Below are 11,610 nucleotides of genomic sequence, written 5' to 3' on the forward strand. Positions count from 1 at the left end.
CTCCTCTCCTCTCCTCTCCTCTCCTCTCCTCTCCTCTTCTCTTCTCTTCTCTTCTGTAGGTTCTGTAGACCTTGCTGACCTTGAACCTGGAGATGCACCTATGTCTGCCTCCCAAGTGCAGGGATTAAAGGCATGCACCATACCCACCACCACCTGGCTAGGTTTCATAATCTAACTAGAAATAACATCAATTTTAAAATTCCTTCATTTGCTACTGAAGAATCTTTTCTTGGTTTGTTTTTGAAACAGTTCCCTGTGTTGGCTTAACCTGGCTGTGTAGCCCACGATGATCTTGAACTTTTGATCCTCCTGCCTCCACCTTCCAAGTGCTAGTATTACAGGCCTGCACTTGCACCGCCAAGCCCACTGGTACGCAGTGGTGAGGATGAACCCATTGCTGTGTGCATGCTAGGCAAGCATTCTACCAACTAAGCTACACCCTCAGCCCCCATGTGCCAGAGTTTTCAAATGGCATCTGCTTTACCTTGTCTCCGCCAAGTCCTAGCAAGTTATGTAAGAACTGGATTTTTGCAGGTAGGGGTAGTTTTCGAAACCTCATCCATTCCCCACCCTGTGATCACATAACCTCATCATTAAATTTAAGACCAACTACTGTTGAGGTAGCCTGGCTGGTCTCTGAAGAGAGTGAAAAAAAGAGGAAGAGAATGTCTCAGACATGCCTGGCTGAGGGCGGGGATCAGGGGGCAGAATGATGGGGTGGGTGAGTTTGGAGGCCGTATGACACTGGAAAATTAATTCTTTTCACATCGTAAGAGAGAGAAACTCCATTCATCCTCCCTCCCTCCCACTGGGGATCAAACTGAGTTCATGAGGCTTGCTCAGCAAGCACCTGTGTCCACTGCTGTCCTGCCTGCCCCTGATTGTTTAGGATAGGGTTTCTCTGTAGTAAAGGCTGGCCCGGATTTGCCCACATAGCCCAAACTGGGTTTGAACTTTTTATGCTCCTGTCTCAGCTTCTCAAATACTGGGGTTACAGACGTCTGTTACCCTGCTTGGGTACAGAGAATCATTTGTTTCTCGGTGTTGTCAGGAGGAGCTGGGATGCTGACACTCACATGCCTGCAAGGTCTCATAATAGTGATTTCTTGTTGATTCACAGATTATTCCAGGCTTTGGCAGCTTAAAACAATAAAATCCTATCATCTCTGTTGCTCAGCTGAGGGGTTCTGGCTCAGGGTACCTCTCTAAGGCTGGGGACATGCTTTCAAGATGGCTCACATTGCTGTTGGAAGGAGGTATCGGTTCCTTGCCCCTCCAGAGAGGCCTGCTTTAGATAAAAGACACAATTATCCTAGTAAAAATGACCGAGTCAAATCATGCCATACATGCCTCATTGCACACCTGTCCCTGTGATAACCAGACGGACATGGCACTTCCTGGCTGTCAGGTAAGGGGTGACATGGCTCTCGGGGTGGCACCTTGGTGACTTGGAGCAGTGGTTTCATCCCACTCATCAGACCCCCTTACCCTATTTACATTTTTCTCTTTTAAACTGTTTTTACTTCTTTATCTGTTCAATAAATAACCCCTAGGCGCCTGTTTGGGCTGGGTATTTTGTGGGAGTTCATTATAAGAGTAAAGTGCTGCCTATCTTTCTGGAGCTGACCCCGGCCATGACCTCCCTGGTTCCCAGAATCTCTTCCTTCCCAGCTCTTCTGGTTCACGTCCCCTCACTGGGGACATTGCTCTGCCACACTTTGTTTCTCTTGTCTCTTTCCCTATGGAGGTTTTGGGTACATACATGTCCACCCTGAACAGGGACTCCTGCCTTCTCTCCCAAATCATAGTTATGCATATACTCATGTGCATACAAGTGCAAGCATACACACACATAAGCATGAATGCACACAAGCATGCTCATGCATACATACACATACATGAATATGTATACACACACACACTCGTGCACACACCACCACTCCCACCTGTCTTTCTGGTCTTAGTTGCCTCTTGTTTTACTCTTCAGCTTCAACATTCCTTCCTGAGAGAGACGGTCCCAAACTTCTTCCAGTCTCCAGTCCCACATGCTCACCCTTTCTTGTGCATTTGTATAATAGTATCTTGATTTCTCCAAATACCTACTGCCTTGAGGGTCTTTGTCTTTTGTGAGTATCTTTCTCCCCCACTGGACTGTATACCACCCAACACGATGAGAATCCAAGCGTCTCGTTCACTTTCAGATCAGCACCCAGCACCCAGCCCCCACCCCCACCCCCACACAAACAGATACATGATAAGTGAAGAATTGGGTGGCTATGTGGGTGGAAATACTGTGGGGGAGAGAAGTGTGTAGCGGAATACACCTGTGAGGAAGGGGCCTGGCCACCCGGCTGGGGAAAGGACGGTGGCAGGAGCTCTCAGGAGAAAGTCACGCTGGTATCAAGGCAGGATAGGAAAAAGCAAAGTATAGAGAAGAAGAAAGAGCAGCTGAGGCAGAACAGTCAAAGTGGGGACAACGGTCAGAGGCCTCTGGATCCAGGGTCTGGGGAGCTCCGTTAGCAAGGGTGAGACAGGTACCCAGGAGCAGCAGGACTTGCCAGCCCTAGGGCACTGGCTCGTCCTTTCCTCTCTTCCCGTTCCAATACTCAGTCACCCCCTACCCTGGATACTTTCCATGAGACACTTCCAGAATCTTCGGCTCTAGAGTCCTTAAGGAGACAGGACATTCTATAGAGAGGAGACTTCATCCCCACCTCTCTCTTGCCCTCCCTCTATCCCCTCCCTTCATCCTTCACCAAACTCACTTCCCTTTCTTGGGCTTCTTCCACATCCCAACAGTTGCAAAGAGTGTTTTCTTCTTACTCTGTTTTAAAAGATGAATAGAGCCCTAAGCTAGAATCGGTCTATCTGTTCATCCCCGTCTCCATTACCACCACCACCACCACCACCACCACCACCAAACAGTGACCAGAGAAGCAGATCAGGTCTAGCATGTGGGTCACCAAGGGCAGAAAGGAGGCTCTTGTTGGTTCCCAAAATAGGCACAGATACAGACAGGCCAGATTAGCTGAGCAGAAAGGGTAGAACAAGGCCATGCCCCGAGGGAAGCCTGTCAGATGACGCCCACCTCCTGCTCCCACTGCCTGAAACTGTTTGACAAAGTGTCAGCAGGGCGGTAGTGCCTCCAAGGGTTTGGGCATGGAGAAGGGCCCAAGGCATGGCTCAGGCCCAAGAAAGGGGCATCCTGACCCTCAAAGTGAGGGCAGAGAATGCAGAGCCAGAGGAGCAGAACCTTGCGAACTTTTCACTTTCGTGCCAGAAATGTGCCAGGGGGAGCCCTGGTTTTCTCTCTGCAGAGACTTGATGTGTCATCTTCTTACATGAGAACTGCTGAGATCAGACCGGGGCCTTGTGCTTGCTCAGCAAGCTTTCTGCCACTCAGCTGCACCCCCAGACAAGGCCTGATGGTTAACTGTGCTGCTTTGCTCTGGCAGGGAGGAGCCTCCAGGGCTCACCCGCTCTGGCAGGAAGGAGAGAGATTTTGCAATAGGAAGCTGCAGCCCTGTAGTTCCTGGGAACAAAGCATGGTAGGATAGGCCACATTCTCAGGGCCAGAATGGCATAGCGAAGCACTGCAGGCTGACTCCGGTGCCAGGGTCACTGGCTAAGGTTGCTCACCCAAGGATGACAACCCTGGAAGGGAAACTGTAGTCCTGATGTTGGTGGGGGAGCAATTGTGTGTGGAGACAATGTCATACATTCATATCTCCCAGAGACTCCATGCTGGAGCTGGCTAGGGTCCAAGGGATCTTGGTATTTGTGAGTTTTGGTGGACTGGAGGGAGCAGATGAAGATAATGCCTTGAAGCAAACCCAGGTGTGCGGCCCACAGTTAAGCTCACAGTGCTGCCCTTGCATAGAGGGTTGCTTTGGATAATTCTTCTGTGGAAAGAGGATGCCCCCCCCACCCCCGGGCTACCTGGGCACACAGAACAAAGTGCCAGGGAAAACACGTTTGAATCTGGAGTAGGTGCATTTTTGTGTGTGGATGAAACAGAAGAAAAGAGGAGGAGGAGGAGGGACCCTGGGAAGTGCTTTGGGCTTCAGAGGATACATGGGTGTGGGGTCATTTGAGAAGTGAGGACTGAAGACAATGAGGTTAGTGTGACAGAGGCCTGGGAGGAATACAGCCAGGAAGCAGTGTAGGTGGGGAAGATCTGGAAGAAAGGAGGGCTTGTACCAGGAGGATGTGGGAGAATAAAGGGAGAGAGGGTGGCATATGTATGTATGTATGTATGTATGTATTTATGTATGTATGAATGTATGTACAAATGTACGTATATGCGTATGTATGCATGCATTATATATGTATGTATGAATGTATGTATGTATATATGTATACATGCATGTATTATCTATGTATGCATGCATGCAGTATGTATGTATGTGTATGAATATATGTATGTATGCATGCATTATATATGTATGAATGTACAAATGTATGTATGTATACATGCGTGCATTATGTATGTATATATGTATGCATGCATGCATGCATTATGTATGTATGTATGTATGTATGAATGTATGCATGCATTATATATGTATGAATGTACGAATGTATGTATGTATGTATACATGCATGTATGATGTATGTATATATGTATGCATGCATGCATGCAGTATGTATGTATGTATGTATTATGTATGTATGTATGTATGTATGTAGTGTTTAGTGGGAAATCAAGAGCTTGGGAAGGAGGGTCACAGGGCACCTCAGAGATGTCATCAAGAGGGAGCTTAGAGGAGGGCAGGAGAGACAATCTCCATCTGCAGAGCTTGTTCTTTGGGAGTCCCGGCTGTGCCCTAAACAGTCCACAAGGCTAGGGCAAGGTCACCACTGCCCAAATACAGGAGGGAGGGCAAAGATTTGTAGGGTGCTTGGGCTAAACCTGGAGTGATGGTGCACGGTGTATTTGTTCATTCAACAAACATTCCCTGCATGTATACTAGAAATAAAGCAGACAAGACAAAATCCATGATCTCTCTGGTGTATGTATGTGTGTATGTATGTATGTATGTGTGTGTGTATGTATATGTATGTATGTATGTGTATGTATGTATGTATGTATGTGTGTATGTATGTATGTGTGTATGTATGTGTGTATATGTATGTATGTGTGTATGTATGTGAGTGTATGTATGTGTGTCTGTGTGTATTTACTACAGTGTTGAGCAGGGCTGGGGGTCAAACCCAGGTTCACTTACATGCTAAGCCAACATTACTGCTGAGATTTTTCAAAAGTAAATGGTGCTGGTGGTCAAACCTAGGCTGGCATAAGTGCTGGGTCTGAGCTCAGCCTGGCAGCCATCCTTGCCACACTGTAGCCTAGGTTACCCTTTAAGGAGAAAGGATGGACAGCAAGCAGGCAATGGGATACTTTTTATTCATTTTCAATACACTGCTTGTTTCTCCTCCTTGCCCCGCTCCCCCTCCCCAACCCCCAATCAGATCAAAGCTGCTTGGAACCAGGTCTGCTCAGCTCTGATGGCAAAGGACAGAGCCGAAGCAGTCAGAACTTTTCATGAGAGGACTATACAGGGTTCACACACCGCTTCTGTGTGCTTTCTTGCCCCTGTTTCCCAGACACCGATCCCATCAGGGTGAAGGGAAAGGAAGTGTCCAGATGTCTGTCCGCCCAGAACTCCTCCTAACTTTACTCCTTTGGCAGCTTCTCTTGTTTTACCTTCTCTCTGTGGAATAACCTCTAGAACAGGCTAACGTCAACCCCGGAACTCCCTGCTTAAAAAGCATTTGGATAAGTCAGTTGAAATGCATTTGAGTCTCAAGAAACAGAAGGCTCAGACAGTTGCCACCACTGTGAAGACTTGCTATCTCACATGAAAAGTAACTTGGGACAATGACCCGCAGGAGGCGATGGGTGAGTCCATCGCCAGGAGCCCAAGTCCTTCCTGCTTCTGGCTCTGGCATTCCTAGGAGGGCTCTGTCTGAGTAAGCAGGGTAGCTACTGTATCCAGACATCACAGGGTCTAGGAGGAGGTGGGGTGCTTTGTCACCATGAATTTGCAACAAGAATGAGACCCTTATCCACGGACTCAGCAAATTGCCCTTATGACTATGTAGAGTACTAGCCACTGATCCAAACGGCCACCATCTTTAGGAGATTTGCTCCCAACTTCCCTTATAGAAGAAAGGGGGGCAGAGGACATGGGACCCTCAACTTGAATATTCAGCCACTTCTCCCAATGCATATGGCTGTGGGGGAGGGGTGAGAGGGTATAGGTGGGGAGGGGTCGGGGGTTTGGTCTGCAGCCATGGGTTACATCATCCATGTTGGCCTTCCCAAGTGGCTACTTTAAGGTTACCTCTGCCTGTGTCCCCTCACCCATTGCTCTGTAAGCAAGCCCGATGAACTCAGACGTTTCTCCAGGTGATACTTAGGAGGCCTTGCACTTGGTTTGTCAGTGGGAGGAGGGGTAGACGTTGTTTGCTTTTTTCCCAGAGAAAGGATTTTAGTAACAACTGTACCTGCTAATGTCTTCCAAAATCACTGGCAAGGGAACAGGTACTCGGTGGCTGCCTCGGAGAAGCAAGGGCCAAGGACAGTGTAGATTTCCTGTTTTAAATAAAACAAAAGGCGGGGCGTGGTGGCATACGCCTTTAATCCCAGCACTTGGGAGGCAGAGGCAGGCAGATTTCTGAGTTTGAGGCCAGCCTGGTCTACAGAGTGAGTTCCAGGACAGCCATGGCTATACAGAGAAACCCTGTCTCGAAAAAACAAAAAAACAAAAAAAAACCAAAACCAAAACCAAACCAAACCAAACCAAACCAAACCAAACCAAAACCCCCAAAACAAAAGGCCTATGTAAGTAGAGCATACCTTTAGTACCAGCACCTGGGATGCAGAGGCAGGGGACCTCTGTGAGTTCAGGCCAGCCTGGTCTACAGAGCAGGTGGGTTCCAGGACAGCCAAGGCTATACAGAGAAACCTTGTCTTGAAAAAAACCAAATAACCAAAAAAGTTTTGTTGCCCAGGAAGTCAAGGGTGAGAGGTTTTTGATAGGTTATCACCTGTGTCTCTCATAGGCCACTTCCTCTTTCAGGACAGAAACCTCATCTTGTAATAGACATCAAACATCAGGTCGCTGCCTGCAGCAAGAGCTTTGTCAGCTACACACAACTGTGAGCTCGAACCACCACACCGCACGGACCTGAGCCCTCTGTTCTCTGAAGCGCTGAGTCTTTGACCATTGATGTCTTATTGCCCCAGACAGCTTTCATCTGCTCTCACTGTTTCAAGCCCTTCCCATACAGTCTGTGGCTGCCTCCTGTGTGCACAGGAGGTTAGACACGCAGCCAGACACGGACCCCCTGGGGGAAACTCCAGCTCTGATGCTCTGAGCTAGGTGATCTCAGGCCAAAATTTTAAATTCTATCAGCAAAGCAATTGATTCTTCTGTAAAACAGTAAACGCAAGTTTATTCATGATAACAGGGCTTACTTTATTGTGTTTTTGTCGCTGTTTTGGTCGTTTTAGTTAGTATATGATGGGATGGGTTGCATTGCCACGTCTTTCACTTCCATGCCCATGTACTCTGATGCCTTCTATTTGTTCCCGCTATGAGATCATTGCAAGGGCTAGAGCGTATGTAGCGTGCTCAGCACAATTGTCAGCACGTCAAGACTGCTCAGTACATGCCAGCTCTTATGTAGCTCTGGCTATGATTAGCATTCTCACAGAGGGGCGTTTGTTGACACATGCCCGGAGCAGCCGAATGCCAGGAGGCTCTGAAGACCTTTGAACACTTTGCAAATAATCCTCACACTTCACCACCCCAGGATCTGTGTATTGAAAGACAGCCACCCCCATCTCTCTCTAACTTTTGTCTTCCTTTTCAGTGTTGGGGGCTTAACCCAAACCCTCAAGGATGCTAAGCAACGACTCTACCATTGTGCGCACCCCAGTTTCCTCTGCAGCCTTTAGGGTGCTGTTCTTCAGGGTACACAGGCTGCGTGATGTATACTGTAGACGTTTCAGAAGCCCTCTTGGCCACCGCCCATATCTAAAGGTTGTCTCTAAAAAGAAATTAAAGGTGCCTGGCCATGCTCCCCTTTCTCCAGGCCCCGTTGGGTGCCCCTTACTGGTCACCTAGATAAAAATCAAGGAGGTTTTGGTCCTTGCAGGATTTACCAAGAATCTCATCTCTGAACCTTAAAGGATTCCAGGTTAGCAAAATGTCTAGGGAAGTCTCAATCAAAACTCTTCAGTATAGGAGGAAAACCCCCAGGAAGGAAATGATCACAGGGTTCAGTTATCTGCAGGGGACTTGTAACATAACAAACACACTTTCTGCTCTCCAGAGTCACTGTGACTCTTGTAGGTTTGGCTCTATCCGTGTCAACGCTTCTTTTATGGTCCTATTCAGCCCCTCTGGAGCAGGAGGCTGGTATCTGACACTAGGACCCTTGGGATCTGTAGAGAGATAAGGGTGACTTTTTGTATGCTAATGAGGTAGGTACCTTGACTGGAGAAGGGAGGACTAGATGCACTTTATGGTGGACACTAGAAGAGCCAGTCACAGAACTAGCGTTTACAGCTTGCAGTCCCATCCCCCACTCTCTTAGGGGGGACTAGAGACTGAGCTCACGAAGACTGAACTCGGGAACATCCAACCATCCTGCAACACACAACTACAGCAAAATTCTGAAATAATGGGTCTGGGTGCCCAGGAGGGTGTGTGTCCGGGAGGATGTGCCCAGGAGGCTGTGTGCCCAGGAGGGTGTGTGCCCAGGAGGATGTGCAAACAGGAAGATGTGTGCCCAGGAGGGTGTGTGAACAGGAAGCTGTGTGCCCAGGAGGGTGTGTGCCCAGGAGGGTATGTACCCAGGAGGCTGTGTGCCCAGGAGGGTATGTACCCAGGAGGCTGTGTGCCCAGGAGGGTATGTACCCAGGAGGNTATGTACCCAGGAGGCTGTGTGCCCAGGAGGGTATGTACCCAGGAGGCTGTGTGCCCAGGAGGGTATGTACCCAGGAGGCTGTGTGCCCAGGAGGATGTGCGAACAGGAAGATGTGTGCCCAGGAGGGTGTGTGCCCAGGAGGCTGTGTGCCCAGGATGGCACAGATGCCCTATCTCTCTCTTTCACTTGACCACTCATTAGCTGTGTTCTCTACCATAAACCAGTGTTTGTAAGGCAAGTGTTTCCCTGAGCCCTGAGGACCAGTTTAGCACATTATGGAGCCAGAGGGAGGGAATTCAGGAAACCCCAATTTAGAACGAGTAAGCCAAATTTTGAAGTGCTTAGGATGTGCGGTTGGGGGGGGGGCAGTGTTGTGAGGCGGGGCCCCTAACCTGTGGGTAGTGTTGTGAGCCCCTAACCTGTGGGTTCTGTGTCAGAACCAAGTTAAATTGTAGGAAACCAAGCTGAGGCCTGAAGAACTGCTTGCTGTGGAAAATCCCTCATCCAATGGTGAGATTGGGCAATATAGGGGGAAAATGTATTTCTGCAGAAATTTCTGGCTCTGAGTTTTCCTGAAGCCTCTTGAGAGTCACTTGTGTGAGGATGTTCTGGGTTGGGATCAAAAGTTTCAAAGAACTAACTTGTCAGCTGCATCAATAGAGTCTGTATACTAGCCATTCTCAACCTGTGGGTCTCGACCCCCTTGAGGCAGGGGGCTGGGGGTTGGGGTGAATGGGTGGTGAGGGTACGGAGGGTGGGGTTGAAGGGAGAGCGGGCAGGGAGTCAGGTTGAATGACTGTTTCTCAGGGGTCACCTAAGTCCATTGGAAAACACAGATAATTACAATACATAAACAGTAGCAAAATGACAGATATGAAATAGCAGTGACAATAATCTGATGGTCGGGGGTCACTTAAACACTGCAAAGGCTCGTTCTGCGATACAGATTATGTCTGAGGGTCTTAGCTTTTCTCAAGTGGTTATTTCTAATCCGTGAGAGAAGGAAACAAAAGGCAGGAGAAAAGGACTAAGGTTTCTGAGAGATGGGATGGTGCAAGAGCTCCCTACACCCGTGTATCTGGATCGTTCAAAGCAGGTGGGCTTCGCAGCGGAGGGGGAGGGGATGACCAAGGAAGATGAACCTTAGCATGAACTGATCAGCAAAGTCACTTTCCATAGACAACCCACAGAAAATCCAGTTGTAACTAGAAGCCAATTGGACCATTTCTCCTTAAAATGATTGTACCATTTCATTGGTACCCTCCTTTATTTTCTGTGTATGGCTGTTTTGCCTGAATGAGTGTCTGTGTACCACATGTGCCTGGTGCCCACAGAGGCCAGGAGAGGGCACCCAGAGACCCTGGAAATGAAGTTACAATTGTTTTCTGAGAATTGAACCTGGGCTCCGTGGAAAGGCCATTAGTGTACTTAACTCCTGAGCCCCATCTCCAGGCCCTGCTTTCTTATTTACAAAAACTTCGACAGTGCCTAATAGGCAATCATTGTCTAGCACTTACTGAGTTCCCAGTACTGTTGTAAGTACTTACAGAATGCTGTGTCCTGTTTCTCAAGGTTACTGAGCTACATTTAAAACCACGGTTTCTTGTCTAGCCACTCTGTTCTCCTCCACAGCACGTAGCAACCTCAGATGCACTGCAAGCTTGTCTTATGGCTTGTCCTGGATTCTGCGCTGGGATATAAACTGGATGGTGAGGATTTTCATACCCTCCGACTAGGAAAGGCCGTCCTGGTTGTAGAATAAAGTCTGGCCACGGTAGTTGGTAAATGCTGAGAAGTAGCAGCAATAGACCTATTGAACAGGTTTCTATTTGAGGGCCCAAGTGGTTTTCAGAATCCATGACCACAGGTAAGAAAGCACGGATGAACTGGGTACAAACTCAACTCTGGGACACAGACAAGCATGGAAGAACGTTAGCTCAGGTGCACGGTACTGAAAAGTAGAGGGCAGGCATGAACGTAGATCTCAAGTATTTAATTAACTAGCAAAGTCCGTGGTGGTAAGGGCATCAAACCTCACAGGCTTTGTAGCTAAGCCAGAGGCCTAAGAAGCAGTGTTTCCCAGGAGGGCAGTTGCTGCAGCCTGAGTGGACTGGGAAGCTGGCTGGGGAATATGGAGGTTTCCCTGGGCCTGGCAGAGCCAGGGCGACTGGAGATTTGGGAAGAGTGAGTGCAGAGTGTATGTGTGAAAACAGGGAGGGGGAAGGGGAGGTAAACTTGGGAGAAAGCTGAGGCCTGGCTGGGTGTGGGAGGGTAAGATGCTGTGAACTGGCGCCTGGGCTTGGGAGGATGGGAGGATGGGAGGATGGAGGATGGGAGGATGGAGGATGGGAGGATGGAGGATGGAGGATGGGAGGATGGAGGATGGGAGGATGGAGGGTGGGAGGATGGAGAATGGGAGGATGGAGAATGGGAGGATGGAGGATGGGAGGATGGAGGATGGGAGGATGGAGGATGGGAGGATGGGAGGATGGAGGATGGGAGGATGGAGGATGGGAGGATGGGAGGATGGAGGATGGGAGGATGGGAGGATGGAGGATGGGAGGATGGAGGATGGAGGATGGAGGATAGGAGGATGGGAGGATTGAGGATGGGAGGATGGAGGATGGAGGATGGGAGGATGGAGGATGGGAGGAGGGAGGATGGGAGGAT

This window comes from Mus caroli, chromosome 3 (assembly GCF_900094665.2).
Source record: "Mus caroli chromosome 3, CAROLI_EIJ_v1.1, whole genome shotgun sequence".
NCBI lineage: Eukaryota > Metazoa > Chordata > Mammalia > Rodentia > Muridae > Mus > Mus caroli.